We start from the raw sequence: 26890 nt of genomic DNA, 5'->3' as shown, positions 1-26890 counted from the left end.
ATAAGATCTTAATTATGTACAGTCGTGATGCATACACTAAGCAACTACAATAATGATGTCAATTTCATTTAAGGAAACCCTAGGCTACCAGGCATCATATAATAAGGCAATCCTATCATGCAATTCCTAAAGATCCCTAGCCTAGTACTAGCATGCTGTTCTAACATATCACATACATCAAATAATATGTAAGGTATTTTGGGGTCTACTTATTGGCTCTGGCTGGTTGTACACTTGCACTCTCCTTTATTATTTTGAAAATCATTTGAAAAAAAAATCATTTTAAAATCTTGTCCTTAGTTTGAGACTGGAGACACGTGAGTGTTTCCTCCAATTCACTCAAACCAAGGCTCGGATACCAACTTGTAACACCAATAAAAATCATGCTAAGTTTGAACTTTTTAAAACATTTCCAAACCAATAATTATTATAAAACTTGTTTTCAAAATAGTATAGTGTCAGAGTATCCCATAATCAAATCATGAAAACATAAGGACATGTACGATCATGCCTTCGCCTTCCCGCGATCATCATAAGTACCTTAAACAAAATCAACAACTGTAAGCCCGAAGCTTAGTGAGTTCGCCTAAAATACCAACGCCATACAATTATAATCATATCATATAAACAAACCAACATGTATAATGAGCCATCGGTCTAAATGGACCGCCTCATAGGCCATCAGCCTATCTGGACCGTTCTTCGAGCCTTTGGTACGTTTGGACCGCCTCTCAGGGCCTTCATCCTATACAGATCACTTGTTGGGCCTTCGACATGACTAGTATGCCCTAACCGGGTTTGCAGTCTATCTGGTCCGTCCTGAGTATCTTCGCCTACAACACAAAGCAGGACTTGCCTCAACCTAATCCCCCAAACCAACAAACATGTACACATAAATATCATACATTAGCTAGCATGTACAGATAGTTATAAAGATCTAACAGATCACTAACATGGAAACCATCTTATAACCAGGATACCGATCTAACCGATCACTAACATAGCAACCAACCTATAACCAGGATAACGATCTAATAAATCACTAACATAGCACAATCCTATAACCACAATACCAATCTAACAAATCACTAACATAACAACTATCCTATAACCAGGATACCGATATAACATATCACTAACATAGCAACCATCTTATAACCAGGATATAAATCATAAAGCATATCATGCAATAAACCCGGATACAAATCCGAAAGGGCCGACATTGGTGCCTTAGACCCCGTTGCTATAATGAGGAGAAGTCACCTCACACTGCTAAAGTCCCACGGACAAAACCCTAGTTGCTGGATGACAGATTCCTGAACTGTCAATCATCAAAACAACACCCAATTAATAATTAGGTTCCAATGCATAACCATAAGTCCATGCTCGGGGTAAAATACTACTTTACCCCCAACCTAGCGTGATTCATGCCCAAGGCCCAAACTCAGACTTCATAGGCCCAAAAGTCAATCTATGGTCCAAAGCCCAACATATGGCCCAATTTTCCAAATCGGACCCAAACCCTTCACATGGGCCTTACCTTAAGTCCCAACCATCTATTCCGGTCCGAACACTTGGTATTCCAATGGTCCAATATCTCATAATCATCATGGCCCAATTATGGCCCATTTATGGCCTAATTTTCCAAATTGGGTCCAAGTCCCTCACATGGGCCTTACCATAAAGCCAATCCAAATATTTTAGTCCATTTACTTGTTCTTGGATAGCCCAATCAGCAAAGCCCAATAGAAAGGCCCAGCTCAAGGCGTAAGCCAAATTAGGGTTTTCTAAACCCTAATTAGGGTTTCCAACCCAATCATGTTCCAATTACTCCATTTCTTAAGCTTTTTATTAATTAATTATTAATTAAGTTGGGCACCACCGTTTACCACCTTGGGTAGTGGTGGTCAATAGCGGCTCACGGCGGCGGCGACCACCTCACGGTGGTGGTAATGAATTTTCTTGATTATTCCGGCCACTAATTACAATTGTACAACAATATTCAAAATAACACACACACAATATAACACACACATACACTCACGTACAACCACCTTTGTGGTGGCTGGCGGTGGTACAAGGTGGCAGCCACCACCTCATGGTAGTGGTGGTGGCTTTTCTTATGAAATCTGGCCAAGCAGCTGTTGGATTAGTGTTTAAGTCCACAACTATAATTGGTATGTACTTAACCCGATTGGCATGGTCTATTTGGGTTGCATGGCATCGGAATAATTTGGATTGACTTTTGAGAAAAAGGATAATTATGATTTGTTAATATATTATAAGTTCTAATATATTAATATGAAATCATATTATTTAATTTGTATTGATCAAAAATTAATTTAGAATTAATTTTGTGATCAAAAGGAGACTAATTAAATATATGGAGATTGATTGTGTAAATCCTTCATTCTTATATATGGGGGCTTATGATCCATAGTTCTTCATGTTGGGCTAAACCCATGGAGTAACCCATAGATACTCCATGGAGGTTTTAACCCATGGATCATGAAGAATATGGAAAGACATGAGTTACATGGTGTAACCCTAATAGCCACCATATATAAGGACCCCATGGCTCAAGAAGTTGGCACTAGTGTGTGTACACATGAGGGCTTGCCAATTTGAGCATAGGAACCTTTTCTCTCAAGTTATTCCAAGATGTTGTTCATGTTGTGGGAACCATTTGAGGTGTCACACTTGAGGCACTAGGCTCTTAAGATCCATGGAATCAAGCTACAACAAAGAAGTATGTAATTCTACTAGAATTTATATTATATGTTCTTCATATTATGCTAGTTAGAACACTACCTTGGAAAAATTGATATTTGCATGTATAATAGAGAAAACATAGATCCAAGGTATTTAGGGTTGCATGTACACCTTATGAGTGTTAGAATGCTCAAAACCCTTCAGTGCTATTAGAGCCTAGGCTTTTTTTCAATTATACTTGATGCAAATTGCTGAAAAAGCTGAAAAATATCGATTTTCTGGCTGTCTGGGCATTGGACTCGACGAGTCCACTGATGGACTTACCGATTTCCTGAATAAAATCATCCTACTTGTCGAGTAGGTTCATACACTCGACGAGTAGAAGCCTCAGACAACATATTTTCGAGTTTTTTTAGTTGGAATTGGACTAGGAACATTACCCTAAGCTGTTTTTGAACCTATAAACCTATTTTTGATGTGGTAATGTTCATTCTAATCCAATTGAAAAGATAATTGTCAATAGATTCATGTTTTGCATTAGTTTAATGATTAGACTAATTACATGAAAAAGTGTTTGATTTGAATTATGTTGTTCTTATGAGTTGATTTAGATTAATAGAAAAGTTATGTGATAATATGTTTTCCATCCAAACTAATCTAAAAGTTGTTCATAATATGTGTTTTTGTAACTTGTCCTCAAGTTATATGAAAAGTCACATTTATGATTATTAAAACTCATAAGATTTCCATAAGTTATGAAAAATGGAGAGTCTCATTTTTTTAAATCTTTTAACGTCTTCCATAACTTGTCCTCAAGTTATGGAACTTGAAGAGTTTTTTCATTAAAACTACTTTAAACACATAAGTATAGAATTGAATAGTTCAAAACCTACATTCATGTTTTGGAATTTATAAAGTTTCCCCTCATGAATACTTTAATTCCAAGTTAAGCCCTTAGAATTTTACAAATTAAAATTCAACCCTCATACTTTATAGTATTATAAGTTAATAATATATATATATATATATATATATATATATATATATATATATATATATATATGTGTGTGTGTGTGTGTCTGTATAAGAGCAAGTCAGTCTTACCGTTAGTAGGCCTCATTCACGAAGCCGGTCTATAAGGGGGGGGGGGGTATAAGGTTACTGCCTATAAAATGGCAGTTTAATGGGTGCCCACTCTCTCCCACCGCTTCCTTGACTGGTGGATGGTTGTTAGCCGAACGGGTAGGACAAGGACTAGAATTCTCCCTTCACTAAAAGTATTAATGATAAATATAAAGTAATTAAACCTTTTATAAATTCCCAATCTTAGTTACTTTAGGAAAATGTGAATTTGGTGCTAACCCATGAAATTACACTTTGCACTTTGCTTAAGTCAGTTAGCGGAGCGCGTGTGGTTAACCGGCACACTAGCTTGATTTAACAAGGTAGGCAAAGGGTAACTTAATGTTTATCGTAGTATCGGTGGAGCACGTGTGGTTAATCGGCACATCGATTGAGGGGTAAATATTAAGGGTACCAAGTATATTTGCATGGTTATTCACACCTTGTTTTGTGATTCTCGGCATCCCAGTCACAAAATTTGAGAGGGCACAATCGAGACTAAAACATGCCATTGAAAAGTTCAATGAATCTCAAAAGATCTAGGAGTTTCAAATCCAATTAAGACCTAATAAATTATTTCATTTTTCATGGTGGAAATTTGTGGATCGTCATTCGCCTACCTTCAAATATTCTATAGCTTGGATTACGACATCCCTTTTCCAATTTATAAAATATTTTATTGGGTCCTAGCCTTAATCTTTCATATTCAGTGTTATATTAAGGACTTTAAATCAACTATCTTCAATATCTCCCAAAAGATGTCTTGTTCAGACATTTATGATCTTGCCAAAACTCTTGGAAAAAGCTTTCCTAATGAAGACGAGGTCTCGAAAATCATTCTTCACTCTGTCCACCTCCACCAATCGTTCTCCCTAACCCACAAGTTCAAGGTCACTCAAGCCCTATTGGCAAGCAAGGTCTATGTGTGTTCACATCTTGGAGATGAAGTCACACATTGACAAGCCTGGAGAGTTGGGTGTCAAAGTCTTGAGGAATTTGGATGTTGACTAATCACTTCCTAAGTTACATAGTGAGTTCTTTATGGACTACTATGTAAAAGACTATGCCATGACCCTTAATGATCTTATCTATTTGCTTGGTGATGCTGAATCAGCAATGATTTGGAGCATTGGTAGAGTAAATTTGATTAAGAAGATCAACTTCCCAGACTTCAATGGACATTGACAATTGGTAACATTAGATATCCAAAAAAAATTTCTCTTCCCAATGGAAAAGGATCGGCTATAGTCAACTCGGTTGACCAAATGGTAAAGAGAAAGGCTAAGTCTGAGATAGTCATGTGTACCATTCCAAAGGGTACATATGTTTCTATTGCCAAAGGAAGGGGCATTGGTTGCGAAGCTGCCTTAACTACTTGAAAGATCTGAGATAAGGTCTAGTCAAAAAGCTTGACTCTACTTCAGGTAAGTCCACTATCAAACTCTCTTAAGTTCCTATTTGAAGATTCTTAATACATTTTTTAATGTATGGCAGGATCAAGCAAAGGAAAGGGAACTTAGAGAAAGAGTATGCTAAATCTGATTGCGAAGATGGATTTTAATCGCATGGTTCGAAGATCGGATTCTTGAGCTACTACTTAGAGAGTTACGATAGATTGCTAGGAAATATGTAATAGCATAGTTTCCATTTAAAGTTGCATTGTAAGGAAAGTTTTTCCACATTTGATAAATAAATAAAATTTTGTTTTATTTTATATGTCCTTGCAATGGCACTTATGGAAAATTGATGTTTGTATATTTCTAACAATAATGGAAATATGAATTTGATTCTTTCATTTGTGGTAGTGTCTAAATTTACCAAATAAGCAAAGATTCTCATCACCCAAGTTTTTAAGTGGATAGAAACTTGGAATCATGCAAGTTGGATAGTATGATGAATGAAAATCTTCATCTTTGGAAAATGAAGACTAATTCCTTGTTCACATGTACATGTGAGTCAAGTGAAGGACTAAGGGATCAAGTACACATTCCTGTGCACTGGTCAAGTCCACCACAAAAGATTGATAAGACTATTCATCATGATTTACTAAAGTTTATTAAATATGGTTATACTTACCAGTTTAAGTATAATTCTGAAACATTGGAAAACTTTCGATGTATGGCAGAACGACTGAGAAGAATCAAATTAGGCAGAAGGATAAAAGTTTATCAAAACTGAAAAGATGGGAGAGTACTTTAGTATCATGTTTTGTGATCATCTCAATGATTAAGAAACCATATCGCAATTGGTTCTCTAAGGACATCTTAGTGCATTCCTATGGCTAAGAAGAGGAATCAACAACTGCTGAAATGGTTAAATCAAGAAGGTGAGTCATACTTCATTACAAAACAATTATTAGAGTCAGACTCCAAGATTGTAACTTGAGTGACATATTTTAAAGAAAGGTTTATAACACTTGTCAAATGTCAGAGTAAAAGTATCCTACTCTTGTACATTTGAAATTGGTAAGTTTTGATGTTTTGGATAAAACAAAGACCAACTAAGGCCAATTGTGTGAAGTGTTTGTCTTGATAAAGAATCCGCAGTATCTCTTGAATATTTGGTAGGAGAGTCTTATATGTCAAGAGGACAGTGGGAGTCTTTAAGATCCTGAAAAAGCTTCAAGATCTAATCAAGACTAAAAACCTGTAGTTTCTCACTAGCTCACGACTTGAGGTTTATAACCTATCGTGTTGACATTTTTCTTATTTCTGTGCCCATTCCAGTGAAAGTTGGCTTTGCATATGAGTTCTGAGAGTTCTCAGTTGGTTGCATAACAACTTGGAAGCAATGACAGACCCTTGTGCTGCCAGGTGGCAAGAAGTTAAGACTACACAAGTTCAATCCATATGAGTTTGGATTTGTCATTAACCGTGACTTGTGATTATGGTTTTTCCAAATTCACATAGATAGGAACACATATACCATAAAATCTATGTGTCATAAGGTTTCTCTCTGATTCATGAAAATGATGGTGAGGAAACACTTTCACTAAGTAGATTTTAGGTAGATAGCATCTAGCACCTGGTTCTTGGTACGTATTCTTTGTAAGTATCTCTTTAAATATTGCATTTTTGGTCTTGTACTCGGCGAGTTGAAGGACCAACTCGCCGAGTAGAAGCGGGATAAGACGCGGGGTCTAAGCCGTGGACTCGGCGAGTGGGTTCCCAGACTCGGCGAGTAGACCCTGTCTGGGCAAAAACCCTAACCTGGGTGTTTGCACCCTATTTAAATGCTCTAACTTCGCCTCCTTTGTCCCTAACACTTCAGAGACCTGTAGCGCGAAACCCTAGCCCTATATTGTTCTTGTGAGTGATTTTGGCCTTGTGAAGGAAGTTTGGAGCTTAGATGAAGAAGGAGGAGGTTGAAGAGTGCAAGGAGGGGGGGTAGATTCAGAATCTACACTTTGAGAAGCTTCCATTCAGGTAGAAAAGTTCCTACCTTGATCACTAGTTCATTAGATCCCCTTTTTGTCCCAAATTGGTGGTTTTCAAGCCCTAATACCTCAAACTCAATGTGTTTATGCTCTATGTTCTGAAAGGACTTCAGATCTGGACCTTATGGACATCTTAGAAGTGTAAAGTCTCTGTGGTTGAAGTGATTGAGGTCCCTATTGAGTGCATGACCTCATAAAGAGCTTGGAATTGCCTTTTGGAGCTCATAGGGCCAGGCATGCACGTAAAGTTTGCAATTTTACGTGATAAGCATGCCCTACGAGCTTAGATCTATGGTTTGGAACAGTTACATGCCTCATATTTGGTCTGTATGGGAGGAAAGTGGATGGGACTCGGCGAGTTCCAAAGTGGACTCGGCGAGTTCTATGAAGATGGTCTTAGACTCGACGAGTTGGATGAATAACTCGGCGAGTCCTTTGAAGATTGCCTGGTACTCGACGAGTTGTTCTTCAAACTCAGCGAGTCACATGAACTGTTACTGATTTAAGACGAATTTAACTATAAAAGCTCCAACCCTTCGTAGCTGCACGCGGAATTAGCAATTTAACGTGTAGCAATTGTCCCAGAAACCCAAATCCTCAAGATGGATGCTCTGGTGGGGATTTGGAATCGAGTAGGAGATCAGCTCGTGGGACTCGGCGAGTTGTTCTCGGACTCGGCAAGTCGGATTGCGAGTCGGTCCAATCGTCCCAAGTAATGAGTTATGGGTGACTCAGTGAGTGGAAAAGGGACTTGATGAGTTAGTTCTGGGTTAATAGGAGAGGGACTCGGCGAGTCTGTGCCATGACTCGGCGAGTCCAGTCAACTGGAAGTTAACTTTGACCAAGGAGTTGACCTTGGACCAGGGGTAGGTCAGTCATTTGACTTAAGGGTATTTATGAGTGACTAATCTACGCTATAGATTTATAGCCGGAGGATTACCGGTGCAGCAGTCAGACGTCTAGGAAGCAGACTTCTAGTAGCTACTTTTCAAGGTGAGTTTCCTTCCAGTAGGAACGGGTCTAAGGCACTAAGGCCGGCCCGTATAGACGATATGACAGTATCGGAGTGTGGCAGAGCCCGTATCTCATAGTTGAGTTTGATGATGATATATGCTAGTGTGGTAGAGTTGTTTATACTCATTGTCTGTGTGATACTTGTATGTTATGGTTTAGTAGCGGGGTGTGGGCGAGGCCCGTATCTCCCAGATAGCAGAGTGTGGGCGAGGCCCGTATCTCCCAGATAGCGGAGTGTGGGCGAGGCCCGTATCTCCCAGATAGCGGAGTGTGGGTGAGGCCCGTATCTCCCAGCTAGCAGAGTGTGGGCGAGGCCCGTATCTCCATGAGTGTGGGCGAGGCCCGTATCGCCAAGTTGTTTATTATATGATTGTATGGTATGTGGTATTATGGGGTAACTCACTATGCTTCGTGCTTACATATTACAGTTTTGTTTTTCAGGTACCTCTTCTTCGAAGGGGAAGGAGCTGGCGCGGTAGCGGCACATCATACACGCACATTGTTTAATGCACCATGAGTTATTCTGGGATTTGTACTCTGACATTATGGTTGTTTTTATATTTTGGTTTTTGGACACGAAATATGTTTATGAAATGATGGAATCAAAGGATGTTTATTCACAAATGTTTTCCAAAGTGTTGATTTAAAAATGAAATTTTTGGTCATGAAAATTGGGTTGTTACAAGTTGGTATCAGAACCCTGGTTTGAGGAATTCGGACACACCTTCGGGGGCGTTTGGACTCAAACCGAGGGATTAAAAGATTTTATAAGAAAGTGGTTTCTGAAGAATAAAACAGAAGAGTTTTTTTTAGAAAGAACTCTTGGGTTTTGAGCATTCTAACACTCCTAAGTGTACATGCAACCCTAAATACCTTGGATCTATGTTTTCTCTATTATACATACAAACAAGAACATCCAAGGTATAATCCTAATCTAGCATAAAAAAACAATGAGTGTAACAAGATAGAATACATACCTCTTTGATGTAGAAAGTCTTCATGAAGCTTGAGTGCCTAGCCCCAATAGTGTGGAAGCCTCAAATGGAATCACAATCACCAAAACACTTAGAATAACTTGAGAGAATTCTACACTCATGAAATCGGCTAGCCCTTTTACACCACACACTAGTGGCCGATTTGGTCAAGAATAAGATGCTTATATAGTTAGGGTTACACCATTTAAACCCTAATTGACATGGCCTTTCATTTCCATGATCCATGGGTACAAATACACCATGGAGCATCCATGGACCATCCAATGGGTTTTAGCCCAACTTGATTATCCATGGAGCATTAGCCCATTATACAAGTATGGATGATTTACACAATCAACCCATATATTTAATTAGTCTTCTTTTGATCACTTAATTAATCCTAGATTAATTCTTGATCAATAATAATTAAATAATCTTATTATTCTTATTATTAATATACTAGAACTTATAATATATTAATAACCATAAGTGTCTTATTTCTCTCATTATAGTCTATCCAAGTGCATGATGGTATGCAACCCAAATGGACCATGCCGGGTCGGGTCAAGTCTTACCAATTATAGTTATAGACTTAGACATTAATCCAACAGTTTCCCACTTGGATAAGTCTAAAACTATTATTGTGTATGACTTCATGAACCAACTAGCAATCGTAGCTCTCAAAAGCTTATGTCAAACTCTGACCTTGTAGATGAACTCTGACCTTTGTCAATGACTTGTCCATTAGATAAGGGATCATATATTCCTCCATTCTAGATATCGTATGGACTGAGACATGGATTATAATCATTCTCTCTGTCCATTTGTTGTTTCTCGATTTCCGATCTACGACGACCGACTAATTGAACAAATCTAATCAGTCCTGGCCCGGCCGAGCACTTCCATTTGTCATCATCAAATCATCGAGGGGCCCACAGATATCGCTTTTATCCCGAAGGTAAAAAGAATGGATAAACTTCGACTCATATGGCTTATTCTACTACTTGTTGAATCATACACAAAGGCACGTTTTATAGCACCGAGTTACCAAATGCGTTTTCGTGCAATCAATGTACAACCAACTCATAGTAACAACTCATATCTCTAGGTTTGAAGAATATAAGATATTATCGTCTCATGATCACTCGTGATAAAATCCATGAAGTGATTCCGATGAGCGCGGGTTGAATCCAATACTCAGAACTTATGAGCACTCATGAGTGTTGTAGCCCTTTGTCCAACACCTTAGACCTCTACAAGCCAACCCATGACAGTCTTAATTCATATCTACTTCCAACATATGACCGACTGTGGATGGTTTGAATAACTTTGTCATTCCGGAAAAATAACCTAGTTTATTCGGGAAGTCAAAACATGCAAAGTGAAATACAATAATAATTGAATCCAATATGGTATCAACCCTTTGAACATAAATAAAACACCTTTTATTTATCACCGTATGATTACACATTATTCATTGTATACTGTTTCAGCTATCAACTTTATTCTTGAATTTAAAACAATAGTTGTCCCATGCTCCAGGCATGTACACTATGTTTTCTAAACACTAGTCATGCCATACACCAAGTATGCATACTATGTTTGTCTATGATCTTTACTTTGTGAACTAGATCAATTGAACATAACTTCAATGATTCTCTTTTCACACTCCCAAATCCTTACCGCAAATTCAAGAATTCCAAATTCATGCCGTTTACTGAAATCTGTTAGATTCTAAACTTATATGCATTGATCCTCTTGTAATGATTATGCACAAAATCATAAAGACTTGACAACAAACATTACAGAGCATTCCAAAGGAGATCAGTTCCTTGGAAACATCCTTCTTGCATTAAGTTTCCTTAATCTTACACAGATTGAAAATTTAACTTTGAAACATTTCCAGATTCCATTTTTGACTATCTCTTCTGAACAAGAGTTGCCTCCTTACAGACTATGTCAATATGGTCCGTCCAGAATTATCATTATACTTCCAACTGTCCTTGAGCAACCAATCTTTGGTAAACCTTAGATTGTCCTCGACAATTGTTCAATCCTTTTAGTAATATCCAGTTCTAAACCTTTTCCCTTCTTAATACCCTAGGCATTTGGAAAATTTTAGAAAGGATGAATATAGCACATGTAATCGATCCTATATCCGAAGCATATGGGTCACGATTCATGATGTCTCACATAAAGACTAAACCAGTCTTTTGCTATAACATTTCCATTTCTATTTTCCAAGTTCTCATAATTCAGATTATGAAAAGGGATGCCGTAATCATAATCAAATTTTAGAACGCAAATAATGGACCCGTATACAGAATTTCCTTATGTTGAGCCATTCCAACATGAAATTCATATATATCCTTGACTAAATGATTAAAACCTCACGATCTAAGCTTATAGATTTGAGATGAAGTATAATTTCCTCTCCCTTAATTATAGCAAAACAACCTTTTCCCAATTGAAACCTTTTGTTTTCTATAATTAACATTGCTAACTTGCAATACTTATCATAATTATCATGCTCCCACTAACATGATGATTATTAGCATAACACTTATGCTCCCACTAGCTTTGACATGTACTCAGAAAGCTCGACTTCTAGAAATCAATACTTTATTGACTTTCTTACCAAAGTTCAGATTTCTGATACTAGATTGTTTTGATAAAACTTTATCAAAATCATACACCTTCCCTTAGATAGCACACTTGTGTATCTAAACAATTATGAAGAGGTATGCCATAATCATAATGGTTAGACCTTTTTTCCAATTCTCACAAGTCCAGGTTAGTGTGCCGGTAAACCACACACGCTCCACTAACGACTTTGAGAATGCAAATATCACAATTGCTATCTAGCTAAAATCCACTTAGTGAAAGTGTTTCCTCACCATCATTTTCATGAATCGGAGAGAAACCTTATGACACTTAGATTTTCTGGTGTATGTGTTCTTATCCATGTGAATTGTCAAAATCGTAATCACAAGACAAGGATAATGACAAATCCAAACTCATATGGACTGAAATCAATCTTAATTTCTTGCCACCTGGCAGCTCAAGGGCCTACCATTGCTTCCAAGTTGTTGTGAAACAAATTGAGAACTCTAAGAACTCATATGCATAGCCAACTTTACTGGAATGGGCACAGAATATGTCAACACGATAGGTTGTAAACCTCAAGTTGTGTGCTAGTAAAGAACTTCAGGTTTTATTCTTGATTAGTTCTTGAGACTTTCAAGACCTTTAAGACTCCCACTGTCCTCTTGACCTATAAGACTCCCTTGTCAAACATCCAAGAGATAGTGCGGATTCTAATCAAGACAAACACTTCACAACATTGGCCTTAGTTGGTCTTTGTTTTATCCAAAACATCACAACTTACCAATTTCAAATGTACAAGAGTAGAAAACGTTTACTCTTACATTTGACAAGTGTTTTAAACCTTCTTTAAGACATGTCACTCAAATTACAATCTTGGAGTATCACTCTAAGGCTTGTATTGGAACGAAGTATGACTCATCTTCTTAATTTAACCATTTCAACAATTCGAGATCCCTCTTCTTAGTCATAAGAATGCACTAAGACTTCCTTAGAGAACTAATTGTGCTATGGTTTCTTAATCATTACGATGATCACAAAAACTGATACTAAAGTACTCTCCCATCTTTTCAGATTTGAGAAACTTTTATCCTTCTGCCTAATTTGATTCTTCTTATTCGCTATGTCATACATTGGAACCTTTTTCCAATGTCTCAGAATTACACTTAAGCATGTAAGTATAATCATATTTACTGAGCTTTAGTAAACTATGACGAATAGTCTTATCAAAATTTTGTGGTGGACTTAATCAATGCACAAGAATGTGTACTCGATCCTTTAGTCCTTTACTTGACTCACACATCCATGTGAACAAGTAATTAGTCTTAATTTTCCAAAACTTGAAAGTTCTCATTCATCATGCTTTACAACTTGCATGATTCCAAGTTTCGGTCCAATTGAAACTTGGGTGATGAGAGTCTTTCCTTATTTGGTAAATTTAGACATTACCACAAATGAAAGAATCAATTTCATATTTCCACTCTTGCCCTTAATGGAATCATATAGGCAACAATTTTTCCTCAAATGCCATTGTAAGGATATTTTAAAATAAATAAAATCAAAAAAAATTGTCCTTTTAAAACTTTGCGGAAAACTTATCCTTACAATCCATATGAAAACTTGTTGTTATCTATTCCTAGGCAATATCTCATAACTCCTAAGAAGTAGCTCTGGAATCCGATCTTCAAACTACGTGATAGAAATCCATCTACGCGATCAGATTCAGCATATTCTTTCTTTAAGTTTCTTCACTATTCTTTGATTCTTAAAACATCACCATGTGACCCAGTCACATCATGTATCAAGAATCTCAGAATAGAAACTTAACAGAGTTAGATAGTGGACTTTACCTGAAGTAGAGTCAAACTTATTGGCTTTAACATCCTTAGGTAAATTTGGCAGCTTCACAACCAGTGTCCCTTCCTTTGGCAATATAAACATATGGACCCTTTGATAATGGTACACGGGACTATCACAGACTTAGCTTTTCTCTTTACCATTTGGTCAACCGAGTTGACTATGGTCGATCCCTTTCCATTGGGAAGAGAATACTTTTCTGGATTTCCTGTGTCACTATTGTCAATGTCCATCAAGTTTGAAGGAAGTTGATCATAACAAATAGATAAGATCATTAAGGGTCGTGTCATAGTCTGTTTCATAGGTGTCCCAAAGGAACTCACTATGTGACTTAGAAAGTGATTGAACCACCAACTTTCTTAAGACTTTGACACCCAACTCTCCCGGCTTGTCAATATGTGACTACATCTCCAAGATGTGACCACACCTAGACCTTACCTTGCCAATAGGGCTTGAGTGACCTTAAACTTTACAAGAACTTGTGGGTTGAGGAGAATAATTGGAAGAGGTGAATGAAGTATGATTTCCAAGGGACATCATCTTCATTTAGGAAAGCTTGTTTCAAGAGATTTGGGAAGATCATAAATGTCTAAACTAGACATGATTTTGGAAGATATTCAAGAAAGTTGATCTTATAGTCCTTAATATGACACCCAATATGAAATATTAAGGCTAGGACCCAACAAACTATTTTATAACTTAGAAGAGGTATGCCGTAATCCAATCTATAAAATATTTGAAGGTAGGTGAATGACGATTCACCAATTTCCACCAAGATAAACGAAATGTATTATTAGGTTTTAGTTCGATTTGAAACTCCTAGATCTTTGAGATTCATTGAACTGTTCAAAGGCATGTTTCAATCTTGAGTGTGCCCTTCAGGTTTTGTGACTGGGATGCCGAGGATCATAAAACAAGGTGTGAAGTAACCATGCAAATTACTTGGTACCCTTAAGTGTTTACCCCTTAATCGATATGCCGGTTAACCACACATGCTCCATTGATACTATGATAAACATTAAGTTACCCTTTGCCTACCTTGATAAATACGAGTTAGTGTGCCGGTTAACCACACACGCTCCACTAACCAACTTAAACAAAGTGCAAAGTGTAATTTCATGGATTAGCACCTTATTCACATTTTCCTAAGTAACTAAGATAGGGTACTTATAAGAGTTTAGTTACTTAGTATTTATCATTAATACTTTTAATGAAGGGAGAATTATAGTCCTGTCAAACCCGTTCGGCTAACGACCCTCCACCGGTCAAGCAAGCGGTGGGTGAGAGTGGACACCCATTAAGTTGCCATTTTATAGGCATCAACCTTATACCCACCTTATAGACCGGCTTCGTGAATGAGGCGTACTAGCGGTAAGACTAACTTTACTCTTATACATATATATATATATATATATATATATATATATATATATTATTAACTTATAATATTATAAAGTATAAGGGTTGAATTTTAATTCTTTAAAATTCTAAGGGCTAACTTGGATTTAAAGTATTCATAAGTCAAAACTTTCAAATTCCAAAACTTGAGGGCAAGTTCTGAAACTATTCAAAACTAATTAATTCCATAACTTATGTGTTTAAAGTAGTTTTAATCCAAAAACTCTTCAAGTTCCATAACTTGAGGACAAGTTATGGAAGACTTTAAACTAATAAATGAATTAACTCTTCTTTATTTTATAACTTATGAAATTAATTAAGGTTACATATTTTATTACTTAATGAAGTGACTCTTGAACCTCCATAACTTAAGGACACGACTCTTCATCTTTTGTAACCATTGCCAACTTTTATGAGTTTTATGAAACTTAAATGTGACTTTTCATATAACTTGAGGACAAGTTACAAAAACACATTTTAGAATCAACTCTTAGATTAATTTGGATTGAAAACACAATATCAATTAACTTTTCTATTAATCTAAGCAACTCATAAGAACAAGATAATTCAAATCAAACTTTTTCATGTAATTAGCCTAATCACTAAACTAATTCAAAACATGAATCTATTGACAATTATCTCTTTGAAATTGGATTAGCATGAACATTACCACATCAAAAACAAGTTTATAAGTTCAAAAACAACTTAGGGTAATATTCCTAGTCCATTTCTTGCCAAAAAAGTCGAATATATGCTGTTTGGGGCTCCTACTCGGCGAGTGCATGAACCTACTCGGCGCGTAGGATGATTTTACTCATGTACTTGGCGAGTTCGTCAGTGGACTCGGCGAGTACAGTGCCCAGAAAGCCAGAAAATCGAGTTTTTCAGCATTTTTCAGCAATTTGCATCAAGTATAATAGAAAACAAGCCTAGGATCTGATACCACTCTTGGGTTTTGAGCATTCTAACACTCCCAAGTGTACATGCAACCCTAAATACCTTGGATCTATGTTTTCACTATTATACATACAAACAAGAACATCCAAGGTATAATCCTAATCTAGCATACAAAAACAATGAGTGTAACAAGATAGAATACATACCCCTTTGATGTAGAAAGTCCTCATGAAGCTTGAGTGCCTAGCCCCAATAGTGTGGAAGCCTCAAATGGAATCACAATCACCAAAACACTTAGAATAACTTGAGAGAATTCTACACTCATGAAATCGGCTAGCCCTTTTACACCACACACTAGTGGCCGATTTGGTCAAGAATAAGATGCTTATATAGTTAGGGTTACACCATGTAAACCCTAATTGACATGGCCTTTCATTTCCATGATCCATGGGTACAAATACACCATGGAGCATCCATGGACCATCCTATGGGTTTTAGCCCAACTTGATTATCCATGGAGCATTAGCCCACTATACAAGTATGGATGATTTACTCAATCAACCCATATATTTAATTAGTCTTCTTTTGATCACTTAATTAATCCTAGATTAATTCTTGATCAATACTAATTAAATAATCTTATTATTCTTATTATTAATATACTAGAACTTATAATATATTAATAACCATAAGTGTCTTATTTCTCTCATTATAGTCTATCCAAGTGCATGATGGTATGCAACCCAAATGGACCATGTCGGGTCGGGTCAAGTCTTACCAATTATAGTTATGGACTTAGACATTAATCCAACAAGATCAAGTGTGTGATATGCACGACCGGCCGAGCTCAAGTAAGTATTCCCCAAAGTACCCATACAATTTTATGTTACGTTTATCAATTTTAGTAGAACAACATGCTAGAATAGGACTAAGGATCCAAGAGTGATGCCTTATGTGCCTGCTTTATGTGCTTCAGCTTATGAGAGTTGCATGCTAGATTTGAGTAGACAACAGTAGGATAGCTTGTCTAGGTTATGCCAGATAGTATGAGCTTAGCATTGTATGCTAGTGCAGTTCCTGTTATGAGGATAGAGTTGCTTGAGATTGTTCCCTTTTTGTCCGAATGCTGTTTGCTTTGTGCTATGTGGGCTTTGAGTGATGGGAGTTAGCTGTTAGGTGAATACGTTAAAGTCACATGTGATTAGGGTTGAATAATCTCAGAGTGTTGGATTTGACCCTATTGCGTAGCTCTTGTTTGAGTCCTAACCGTTGTAGGGATGAGTCCCTTACTCGAAGGATTATCCGAGCCTCGTTGCATCTGATTGTATTCAGGTAATGGCTAATTGGCATCACAAAGAGACTTTCAGCAGCTGAGGACTGGGTTGGATGGATTCAGAGGTTTCCTAGGGTAAGCCTAGGATAAGAGTAGCAGAGATCAGCAGTGGTAAAAGGGATCTGGTGGAGTCAAGGCAGTCCTTGAGGAAGGTACGGATAGATGTGGCATGTAGTATGGGCCCGTACTACTGAAAGTAGAGGATCCGTACCTGAATTAAGGAAGGTCGAGGCAAGACCAGGGAACTTGTAATAGATGTGATTCCTTTAGAGGTATCAGTTGTTGGGTTTTGAGCATTCTAACACTCCTAAGTGTACATGCAACCCTAAATACCTTGGATCTATGTTTTCTCTATTATACATGCAAATAAGAACTTCCAAGGTATTATCCTAATCTAGCATAAAAAAACAATGAGTGTAACAAGATAGAATACATACCTCTTTGATGTAGAAAGTCTTCATGAAGCTTGAGTGCCTAGCCCCAATAGTGTGGAAGCCTCAAATGGAATCACAATTCACCAAAACACTTAGAATAGCTTGAGAGAATTCTACACTCATGAAATCGGCTAGCCCTTTTACACCACACACTAGTGGCCGATTTTGGTCAAGAATAAGATGCTTATATAGTTAGGGTTACACAATGTAAACCCTAATTGACATGGCCTTTCATTTCCATGATCCATGGGTACAAATACACCATGGAGCATCCATGGACCACCCTATGGGTTTTATCCCAACTTGATTATCCATGGAGCATTAGCCCACTATACAAGTATGGATGATTTACACAATCAACCCATATATTTAATTAGTCTTCTTTTGATCACTTAATTAATCCTAGATTAATTCTTGATCAATACTAATTAAATAATCTTATTATTCTTATTATTAATATACTAGGACTTATAATATATTAATAACCATAAGTGTCTTATTTCTCTCATTATAGTCTATCCAAGTGCATGATGCTATGCAACCCAAATGGACCATGCCGGGTCGGGTCAAGTCTTACCAATTATAGTTATGGACTTAGACATTAATCCAACAGTCTCCCACCTGGATAAGTCAAAAACTATTATTGCGTATGACTTCAGGAACCAACTGGCAATCGTAGCTCTCAAAAGCTTTTGTCGAACTCTAACCTTGTATATGAACTCTGACCTTTGTCAATGACTTGTCCATTGGATAAGGGATCATATATTCCTCCATTCTAGATATCGTATGGACTGAGACATGGATTATAATCATTCTCTCTGTCCATTTGTTGTTTCTCGATTTCCGATTTATGACGACTGACTAATTGAACAAATCAAATGAGTCCTGGCACGGACGAGCACTTCCATTTGTCATCATCAAATCATCGAGGGGCCCACAGATATCGCTTCTATCCCGAAGGTAAAAGGAATGGATAAACTTCGACTCATATGGCTTGTTCTACTACTTGTTGAATCATACACAAAGGCACGTTTTATAGCACCGAGTTACCAAATGCGTTTTCGTGCAATCAATGTACTATCAACTCATAGTAACAACTCATATCTCTAGGTTTGAAGAATATAAGATATTATTGTCTCATGATCACTCGTGATAAAATCCATGAAGTGATTCCAATGAGCGCGGGTTGAATCCAATACTCAGAACTTATGAGCACTCATGAGTGTTGTAGCCCTTTGTCCAACACCTTAGACCTCTACAAGCCAACCCATGACAGTCTTAATTCATATCTACTTCCAACATATGACCGACTGTGGATAGTTTGAATAACTTAGTCATTCCGGAAGAATAACCTAGTTTATTTGGGAAGTCAAAACATGCAAAATGAAACACAATAATAATTGAATCCAATATGGTATCAAAACCTATGAACATAAATAAAACACCTTTTATTTATCACCATATGATTACACATTATTCATTGTATACCGTTTCAGCTATCAAATTTATTCTTGAATTTAAAACAATAGTTGTCCCATGCTCCAAGCATATACACTATGTTTTATAAACACTAGTCATGCCACACACCAAGTATGCATACTATGTTTGTCTATGATCTTTACTTTGTGAACTAGATCAATTGAACATAACTTCAATGATTCTCTTTTCACACTCCCAAATCCTTACCGCAAATTCAAGAATTCCAAATTCATGCCATTTACTGAAATCTGTTAGATTCTAAACTTATATGCATTGATCCTCTTGTAATGATTATACACAAAGTCATAAAGACTTGACAACAAACATTACAAAGCATTCCAAAGGAGATCAGTTCCTTGGAAACATCCTTCTTGCATTAAGCTTCCTTAATCTTACACAGATTGAAAATTCTAACTTTGAAACATTTCCAGATTCCATTTTTGACTATCTCTTCTAAACAAGAGTTGCCTCCTTACAGACTATGTCAATATGGTCCTTCCAGAATTATCACTATACTTCCAACTGTCCTTGAGCAACCAATCTTTGGTAAACCTTAGATTATCCTCGACAATTGTTTAATCATTTTAGTCATATCCCGTTCTAAGCCTTTTCCCTTCTCAATGCCCCAGGCATTTCTCAAATTTTAGAAAGGATGAATATAGCACATGTAATCAATCCTATATCCGAAGCATATGGGACACGATTCATGATGTCTCACATAAAGACTAAACCAGTCTTTTGCTAAAAATTTTCCATTTCAATTTGCCAAGTTCTCATAATTCAAATTATGAAAAGGGGTGCCGTAATCATAATAGAATTTTAGAACGCAAATAATGGACCCATATACAGAATTTCCTTATGTTGAGCCATTCCAACATGAAATTCATATATATATCCTTGACTAAATGATTAAAACCTCACGATCTAAGCTTATAGATTTGAGATGAAGTATAATTTCCTCTCCCTTAATTATAGCAAAACAACTTTTTCCCAATTGAAACTTTTGTTTTCTATAATTAACATTGCTAACTTGCAATACTTATCATAATTATCATGCTCCCACTAACATGATGATTATTAGCATAACACTTATGCTCCTACTAGCTTTAACATGTCCTCAGAAATCAGCTGGACAGTCTGAAATTTAGATTCATACACCCTTTCCGTAGATAGCTCACCTGTCTGTCTAAGAAATTTCAAGAACCATGAAAATGGATACCGTAATCATAGTCTCAATTGCTTAGGCATTTGCCATTTCTCACAAGTCCATTTTAGTGTGCCGGTTAACCACACGCGCTCCACTAACGACTTTTGAAAATGCAAATAACACAATTGATATCTACGTAAAATCTAATTAGTGAAAGCGTTTCCTCACCATCATTTTCATGAATCGGAGAGAAACCTTATGACACTTAGATTTTATACTGTATGAGTTCCTATCCATGTGAATTTGTCAAAACCATAATCACAAGATAAGGTTAGTGACAAATTCAGTCTTACATGGATTAAACTTGTTCAATCTTAGTTTCTTGTCACCTTGGTAGCACAAGGCCCACCAATGCTTCCAAGTTGAACTCTGATAACTCACATGCAAATTCAACTTATTTGAAGTAGGTATAGAAAGGTTGCAAACCTTAAGTCGTGTGCTAGTGATAAATTACAGGTTTTACTCTTGATTAAATCTTGAAACTCTTTCAGGATCTTTAAGGCTCCCACTGTCCTCTTGACATATAAGACTCCTTTGTCAAATATCCAAGAGATAGTGTGGATTCTAATCAAGACAAACACTTCACACAATTGGCCTAAGTTGGTCTTTGTTTTATCCAAAACATCACAACTTACCAATTTCAAATGTACAAGAGTAGAAAACTTTTACTGTTACATTTGACAAGTGTTTTAAACCTTCTTTTGAGACATGTCACTCAAGTGACAATCTTGGAGTATGACTCTAAGACTTGTATTGGAACGAAGTATGACTCATCTTCTTGATTTAACCATTTCAACAATTGAAGTTCCTTTTCTTAGTCATAAAAATGCACTAAGATTTTCCTTAGAGAACTAATTTTGATATGGTTTCTTAATCATTAAGATGATCACAAAACTGATACTAAAGTACTCTCCCATATTTTCAAATTTGAGAAACATTTATCCTTCTGCCTAATTTGATTCTTCTTATTTGCTCTGCCATACATTGGAACCTTTTCCAATGTCTCAGAGTTACACTTAAGCTTGTAAGTATAACCATATTTACTGAACTTAAGTAAATCATGACGAATAGTCTTATCAATCTTTTGTGGTGGACTTAATTAGTGCACAATAATGTGTACTCGATCCCTTAGTCCTTTACTTGACTCACACATCCATGTGACCGAATAATTAGTCTTAATTTTTCCAACACTTGAAAGTTGTCATTCATCATGCTATACAACTTGCATGATTCCAAGTTCCGGTCCACTTGAAACTTCGGTGATGAGAATCTTTCCTTATTTGGTAAATTTAGACATTACCACAAATGAAAGAATCAATTTCATATTTCCACCCTTGCTATTATTGGAATCATATAAGCAACAATTTTTTTCTCAAATGCCATTGTAGGGATATTTTAAAATAAATAAAATCAAAAATTTTCTTTTATTTAAAACTTTGTGGAAAACTTATCCTTACAACCCATATGAAAACTTGTTGTTATCTTTTCCTAAGCAATATCTCATAACTCCTAAGAAGTAGCTCAAGAATCCGATCTTCAAACTACGTGATAGAAATCCATCTACGCAATCAGATTTAGCATATTCTTTCTTTAAGTTTCTTCACCTTTTCTTTGATTCTTAAAACATCACCATGTGACCTAGTCACATCATGTATCAAGAATCTTAGAATAGAAACTTAACAGAGTTAGATAGTGGATTTTACCTGAAGTAGATTCAAACTTATTGACTTTAACATCCTTAGGTAAATTTGGCAGCTTCGCAACCAATGCCCCTTCCTTTGGCAATATAAACATATGGACCCTTTGATAATGGTACACGAGACTATCACAGACTTAGGTTTTTCTCTTTACCATTTGGTCAACCGAGTTGACTATGGCCGATCCCTTTCCATTGGGAAGAGAATATTTTTCTGGATTTCCTGTGTCACTATTGTCAATATCCATCAAGTTTCAAGGAAGTTGATCTTAACAAATAGATAAGATCATTAAGGGTCTTGTCAAAGTCTATTTCATAGGTGTCCCAAAGGAACTCACTATGTGATTTAGAAAGTGATTGAACCACCAACTTTCTCAAGACTTTGACACCCAACTCTCCCGGCTTGTCAATATGTGACTACATCTCCAAGATGTGACCACACCTAGACCTTGACTTGCCAATAGGGCTTGAGTGACCTTAAACTTTACAAGAACTTGTGGGTTGAGGAGAATAATTGGAGGAGGTGAATGAAGTATGATTTCCAAGGGACATCATCTTCATTTAGGAAAGCTTGTTTCAAGAGATTTGGGAAGATCATAAATGTCTAAACTGGACATGATTTTGGAAGATATTCAAGAAAGTTGATCTTATAGTCCTTAGTATGACACCCAATATGAAATATTAAGGCTAGGACCCAACAAACTATTTTATAACTTAGAAGAGGTATGCCGTAATCCAAGCTATAAAATATTTGAAGGTAGGTGAATGACGATTCACCAATTTCCACCAAGATAAACGAAATGTATTATTAGGTTTTAGTTCGATTTGAAACTCCTAGATCTTTGAGATTCATTGAACTTTTCAAAGGCATGTTTCAATCTCGAATGTGCCCTTCAGGTTTTGTGATTGGGATGCCGAGGATCACAAAACAAGGTGTGAATAACCATACCAATTCACTTGGTACCCTTAATATTATCACCCAATCAATGTGTCGGTTAACCACACACGCTCCATTGATCTATGACAAAAATTAAGTCACCCTTCGTGATCCTTACTAGTCCAAGTTAGTGTGCCGGTTAACCACACACGCTCCACCAACGACTTGGTAAGGTACAAAGTGTGAATTCCATGGGCAAGCAAGCAGTGGGTGAGAGTGGACACCCATTAAGTTGCCATTTTATAGGCAACAACCTTATACCCACCTTATAGACCGGCTTCGTGAATGAGGCGTACTAGCGGTAAGACTAACTTTACTCTTATATATATATATATATATATATATATATATATATATATATATATATATATATATATATATATATATATATATATATATGTATTATTAACTTATAATATTATAAAGTATAAGGGTTGAATTTTAACTTTTAAAATTCTAAGGGCTAACTTGGAATTAAAGTATTCATAAGTGAAAACTTTACAAATTCCAAAACTTGAAGGCAAGTTTTGAAACTATTCCAAACTAATTAATTCCATAACTTATGTGTTTAAAGTAGTTTTAATCCAAAAACTCTTCAAGTTCCATAACTTGAGGACAGGTTATGGAAGACTTTAAATTATTAAAGAATGTAACTTTTTCTTTATTTTGTAACTTATGGAATTAATTAAGGTTACACTTTATTTATTTATTTATTTATTAATGAAGTGACTCTTGAACCTCCATAACTTAAGGACAAGACTCTTCATCTTTTGTAACCATTGCCAACTTTTATGAGTTTTATGAAACTTAAATGTGACTTTTCATATAACTTGAGGACAAGCTACAAAAACACATTTTAGAATCAACTCTTAGATTAATTTGGATTGAAAACAACTATTTCACTCAACTTTTCTATTAATCTAAGCAACTCATAAGAACAAGATAATTCAAATCAAACTTTTCCATGTAATTACAGTAACACTTTAAACTAATACAAAACATGAATCTATTGACAATTATCTTTAAAATTGGATTAGCATGAACATTACCACATCAAAAACAAGTTTATAAGTCCAAAACATCTTTGGATAATGTTCCTAGTCCAATTCCAGCCAAAAAAGTCGAGTTTATGTTGTCTGGGGTTCCAACTCGTCGAGTGCATGAACCAACTCGGCGAGTTGGATCGAATTCATCACTTTTTAGGCATGGACTCGCCGAGTCTCCTGATGGACTCGCCGAGTCTGATGATCAGACAGCAAGAAATTCGATTTTTTAAGAAGTTTTGCAAGTATAACAAGAAAACAAACGTAGGCTCTGATACCACTGTTGGGTTTTGAGCATTCTAACACTCCTAAGTGTACATGCAACCCTAAATACCTTGGATCTATGTTTTCTCTATTATACATGCAAATAAGAACTTCCAAGGTATTATCCTAATCTAGCATACAAAAACAATGAGTGTAACAAGATAGAGTACATACCTCTTTGATGTAGAAAGTCTTCATGAAGCTTGAGTGCCTAGCCCCAATAGTGTGGAAGCCTCAAATGGAATCACAATTCACCAAAACACTTAGAATAGCTTGAGAGAATTCTACACTCATGAAATCGGCTAGCCCTTTTACACCACACACTAGTGGCCGATTTTGGTCAAGAATAAGATGCTTATATAGTTAGGGTTACACCATGTAAACCCTAATTGACATGGCATTTCATTTTCATGATCCATGGGTACAAATACACCATGGAGCATCCATGGACCATCCTATGGGTTTTAGCCCAACTTGATTATCCATGGAGCATTAGCCCACTATACAAGTATGGATGATTTACACAATCAACCCATATATTTAATTAGTCTTCTTTTGATCACTTAATTAATCCTAGATTAATTCTTGATCAATACTAATTAAATAATCTTATTATTCTTATTATTAATATACTAGGACTTATAATATATTAATAACCATAAGTGTCTTATTTCTCTCATTATAGTCTATCCAAGTGCATGATGCTATGCAACCCAAATGGACCATGCCGGGTCGGGTCAAGTTTTACCAATTATAGTTATGGACTTAGACATTAATCCAACATCAGTATCACTAGTGGTTGCTGGTGTGTATTGTAGATTGGTGGTACTACGTCAGAGGCCAGCTGGTGGCAGTTCTGGAGAGGGATCGGGTTCGGGATCAGGTTCCAAGCCAGTAGATGAGAGGCTACACGAGTTCACCGCGTTAGTGATCACCAGAGGCATCCTTGAGTCGACGCCCATCATTTTCGAGTCGATTAAGGAATGGATAGTTGAGCTGATGGAGGATTGCTATAGGGCGTTCAAGAGTGACATGGCATCTGGCTAGTCAAGGTCTCACACACTGTCCTTTAAGGACTTTAGGGGCAGTGGTGCGCCAGATTTCCATGGGGCGATGGACCCCATTGCTGCCAGACGATGGATTGCGAACATTGAGTCCGCACAGCTGACCAGCTTCTGCCCCGAGGGGTTGAAGGTGAGATACGCAGCAGGGTGTTTGAGAGACAGACTTAGAGACTGGTGGGAGTCTGTTGGTGACTCATTGGGAGCCTTGGCTGTTGAGGCTATGACATGGTCAGATTTTGTGACCCAGTTCCGAGCAGAGTTTAGCCAGCGGTAAAGCTTCAGCAGCTGCCACAGAGTTTTTGGACATGAGACAGACTATGGAGACTGTGGCAGAGATTACCGCCAAGTTCTGGGAGAGGGCACTGTTGGTGCCCTAGTATGCGGGAGATGAGGATATAAGGAGGACCCGCTATCATGACATGCTACGGGCTGACATCTGAGAGCATGTTAGCTTTTCAGCTTGCCCTACCCTAGAATCCATGATTGCTAGGGCAAGGGAGAGGGAGATTGATTTGGAGCATATCCGGAAGAGGAAGGCAGAGGTGGGGCAGGTGGCTGGGGCTTCGGGAAAGAAGCCCAGGGGATCAGATGGTAGGTCGAAAGGCCAAGGAGGACCGGGCCACTATGGGAAATGCGGCAGGTCACACGAGGGAGCATGTAGATTGGGATCATCAGGATGCTACAAGTGCGGCAAGACGGGACACTTTAGCAGGGATTGTATTTCCCCTGCCTCGGTTGTTCAAACATCTAAGTTGTTGTGTTTCCACTGCAACCAGAGGGGCCACAAGAGGGCTAATTGCCCCCAGTTGACAACAGCATCAGCGTCGGTGAACGCGCTAGCTCCTGCGACCTTGAGGATCACAGATCGCCAGTAGGGCAAGTCGGAGGCTCCAGTGGTGAGGTGTCGGGCCTTTCAGCTGACTACAGAGGAGGCACGCGTCACACCTGATGTGGTGACGGGTATGATTTCTTATTTATGCTTTATGTTATGCTGCTATAATTTTGATATGTTATATGTATGTGCTCTGTTTAGGATCGTTCCATGTGAACGGTATCCCAGTTCAGGTGTTGTTCGATTCGGGGGCTACCCGATCATTTGTTTCTCTTGCGCTTAGCAAGAAGTTTCCTGAGTCCTCAGGCATGTTGGATTTCCCTCTAGAGGTTGAGATTGCGGACGACCGGTCAGTGCAAACATCAAAGGTCTTCCGGGATTATGTATTGAGATTGTTTGAGGAGCGGTATATGGTCGACCTCGTTCCCATACCTTTGCGAGGGAACAAGGTTATTATCAGTATGGATTGGTTAAGCCCCAATGGGGCAGTGATCAACTACGCGCAGTAGTTGGTGCGGATCAGAACCCCAAGTGGGGGAGAGCTGGTGATTCAGGGCGAGAGGCCACAATGATGACCAACCTTATGT

This window comes from Lactuca sativa, chromosome 1, assembly GCF_002870075.4.
Source record: "Lactuca sativa cultivar Salinas chromosome 1, Lsat_Salinas_v11, whole genome shotgun sequence".
Classification (NCBI taxonomy): Eukaryota; Viridiplantae; Streptophyta; class Magnoliopsida; order Asterales; family Asteraceae; genus Lactuca; species Lactuca sativa.
The sequence above is the reverse complement of the archived record's forward strand: the minus strand, read 5'-3'. Positions refer to the sequence as shown.